The sequence below is a fragment of the Thamnophis sirtalis genome, unplaced genomic scaffold (genome assembly GCF_051295495.1).
Source record: "Thamnophis sirtalis isolate CommonGarterSnake01/CBP01778 unplaced genomic scaffold, rThaSir2_p1.2 scaffold_13, whole genome shotgun sequence".
In the NCBI taxonomy this organism is placed as follows: domain Eukaryota; kingdom Metazoa; phylum Chordata; class Lepidosauria; order Squamata; family Natricidae; genus Thamnophis; species Thamnophis sirtalis.
This window is the reverse complement of record NW_028261393.1, coordinates 3,636,887-3,640,615: the sequence shown is the minus strand read 5'-3', so window position 1 is coordinate 3,640,615 and position 3,729 is coordinate 3,636,887. Positions and strand designations below refer to the sequence as shown.

At 41.1% G+C, this 3,729-nt stretch overlaps 1 protein-coding gene across 1 annotated transcript in view; it reads right to left on the bottom strand.

Annotated features, from left to right (window-relative positions):
* CRX (cone-rod homeobox) overlaps positions 1-2,449 on the bottom strand; it is a 22,299-nt gene extending 19,850 nt beyond the window's left edge. Inside the window, 1 exon segment of the mRNA XM_087727533.1 lies at positions 2,220-2,449. The gene's annotated coding sequence lies outside the window, so the exon portion shown is untranslated.
* Between the last annotated feature and the right edge of the window lie 1,280 nt (positions 2,450-3,729).

Here is a 3,729-nt window from a genome sequence, read left to right as displayed (position 1 = left end):
TTGCTTTCTGTTGCAAATCTAAGCGTGATAATCTCGCTCGAGAGATTGGGGAGGGGGGGGCTATTAATCCAAAATAAAACCAGCATCCATTCTGGGGAGGGCAACAGAAAATAACTAAACAATGTCCAATGTATTTGGATTCGATGGAAAATGTGCAAGAAAAATTTGATAATACTGTGTTTGGGATAAGCATAGAAATTGAAAACCCTAATAGCACTCTTAAGAGTAGAAAATTAGTGCTGCTATTTTAATTTTGAGAGAAAACGTGCAGTCCGTTTCATCGGTATAATCTTGACTGCAGTAGGATGTCCTGATTTAAACTCTGCAGATTATATATATATATATATATTTGTTATATTTGTGCTGATAAATAAATAAAGGGAGACTAGTATAGATCTATTTCAAGTTATTTAGCTCTCATCAGCTAGCCATACCCTTGCTGGGAATCGAACCTGTGCTTATTGCCTCTTCCGATTTATATAACAAATGTAACAAAAAGGCAACAGTAAAAAATATTGGGTTTCTGTCTGGATGGTCTCTTGTGATGAGCCGAATGACAGAGAATGGAAGTGTGATCTTCCTCCCATATTTGGGCATACCAGGGGTTGTGACTTTAAATATATATATATATATATATATATATATATATATATATATATATATATATATATATATATATATATATATATATATATATATATATATATATATATATATATATATATATATATATATATATATATATATATATACTTAAAGTCACAACCCCTGGTATGCCCAAGTGTGGGAGGAAGGTCACACTTCCACTCTCTGTCATTAGGCTCGTCACAAGAGTCCATCCAGACAGAAACCCAATATTTTTACTGTTGCCTTTGTTATATTTGTGTTTTTATTTGTGCTGTCTTCCTTTATTTATTTATCAGCACAAATAAAAACATATATATATATATATATATATTATATATATATATATATATATATATATATATATATATATATATATATATATATGTATGTAATTAGAATCTAGTTGCATTTATTAATTTTAAGGAAGCCACAAGAGGTGTTAAAACAAATTTGTAGGCAGTAAAACCCTGACTCTTAAGTCCCAAAGAAATGTTACATTTCTTCTCTTCTTCAACCTTCATCCTCTCCCTCCAAATGACTAAGCGTTGATTTCGTGCAACGAAACTCTGTAATAATCTCGAAGAATGAAATTAGGACTTTTTATTCGTCTCCCGAGACTAATGTGAAGACATCCTGATGGATCCTATATAAAACATTGCTTTTCTCTTGAAGGATACACCTTGATACGATAATATTCTGTAAAGGATCCAATATTTTCCAGTTTGGGTTCCTTTGGGTTGTAAATCATAATTATAAACATTAGCAAAGAGGAATTGCTTTGACTACCTCTTCCTTTGCTGGAGATGATAGTTAGAATCTCTAGTAACTTCTACTTTCAGGATACTTTTCAGAAGCAGCCTAAGGTAAACTGTTCCGACAGGCCTGGGGCTAAAGAGCTGTTGCCCCCGTCTCGAATGGTATGACTGTTGTATGTTTTTAAATTATGCATTGTTATGCTTTGTTTTTTAAATTTTTTGTCTGTATTCCCCTTCCCTGGTTGAGTTGTGAGCCGCCCGGGGGGGGGGGGGGGAAGGGCAGCATATAAATGTAATAAACTGAACTGAACTGAACTGAACTCATGAAATTATACGGAATTTCCCCCCCCCCCATGTTCTTTTCACATAATTAATTCCTTTTGCCCTTTTCCAAAGCTCTGAAAACCTCTATCCAGTAACAAAGCCTGCTTGCATGGATGCATTACAGAATGCATTTGTTATGATCAAAGATTTCTGTGGTGGACCTCCAAAATACGTAAAATTATTCTATGACAAGTATCCCGGTTCCTAGGTCTCCAAGTTGCCAAGAATTTCTTAGCGGGGCAGAAGAAGAAAGCTAAACCGGACAGAATATTGAAGATGGTTGAAGATGTCTAGGCTGGATCGCAAATAATGAACAGAGGTTTATGTTCGTGGCGTCTTATAAAGTTTACCCAATACATCTTCTTCTCTGTTAGGATGAAGATAATCGTCACCATGGACTGAGACTGAAATAAATGTTCTGGAGTCCTGTTCCACAAACACACACACACACACACAAATACAAAATACCGCCTTGCTTCGGAAGTTTCATTAAAAAATAAGAAACGTCCTTACCTTCTCTCGGTGGCGACTCCAAGATGTAGGTGCCCAGCCTAGGGACGGTGGGGAGCTTCTGGAAGAAACATAGCAAAGATTTGGTCCGGGAGGACTCCAACCGAAGAACCCAAGACAGCTGTTTCCTGACCCCATGAAACCAGACAAAATAACCCTAGCTAGAAAGAGCAAAATGTGTTAAAAGGATAACCCGTAGAAATACAGTGGGAGAGATCACTCCCTATAATCTGTAATAAAAAGAGAAGCTTAACCTGAATTGAAAGAGATTTAGAGCCTGGGAAGAGATTGTGTGTAGACTGGGACTTCTCCGAGCATTTAGATGGGAAGGTTTGAGATTTTCTCCTCTTAAGCCCTAGGGGGAAAGCTGGGTGTGGTGGTGGTGGTGGCGGCAGGGAAGTGGTGATGGGGATGGTGGCCACGGCGGTCACCGTGTGTGTGTGGGGTGGGGGGAAGGGTGTGCTCAGCAACAATTTGGTGCGCACAAACATTGTCGAGAGTCCATTCTAAAGAGCTGCTCCGGAGATCTCACATGATTGGTATTAGAGCCATGCTCCCAAGATTAATAAGCAGAAAGAGCGTTTCCATGCAGGTTGATAAATACGTTGGGTTTTCCGCTGTCGGGTAGAATCAGGGGCCCCCGAGACATTAAGAGGGTGGGTGACATTTTTTTGGTGTGTGTGTGGGGGGGGGAGAGAAACACATTTGGGGTTAAGGTTAGGCCCATTGTGCTTGGCTTCCGGGGAGGTTAACAGACAGATAACAGAGTTGGAACAGACCTTTGGGGGGGGGAGAGGTCTTCTAGTCCAACCCCTTGCTCAAGCAGGAGATCCTGTACCATCCCGGTTAAATGGTTATCCACTCTCTTCTAAAAAGCTCCAGTGGTGGAACATCCACAATTTACCTAGAGGCAAATTGTTCCACCGGTTGATCGTTCTCACTGCCAGGAAATTTCTCCTTAGTTCTGGGTTTGCGTCTCTCCTTGATTAGTTTCCATCCATTGCTTCTTGTCCTGCTCTCTGGTACTTTAGAGAATAGGTTGACCCATCTCTTCTTGGGGGCAGCCCCTTAGTTATTGGAAGACTGCTTTCGTGTTAACCCCCAGACATCCCTAGTTGTGTTGTGGTACCCTGGCGGAGTCAGATGGTGAGGAGGTTGGGGAGGAAGATGGGCCAGTCCTGGAGTCTGGAGAAGGCTCTGAGGAGGGCTCTGTGTCGGAGGCAGAGAGGGGGCCAAGGCCGTCTGACAGTTATCAGCTGCCTTCAGAGTCAGACATCAGTGAGGCAGAAGAACAGCTGGAGCCTGTTCCCAGTGGGTACATGCACAGAACTGCAAGAAGGCAAGAACAGTTCAGACAAAAGGAGCAACTCGGGAGTAAGGCTTGGAGATGATTGGCCCCTCCCATAAGACATAAAAGAGGAGCAAAACGGACGTGAGCCTTTGCAGGAAGCAACTTCCTTCGTTCTGGTTGGTTTAAATTCTGAAGCTCCGTTTTGACTCCGTGCTCCGTGTG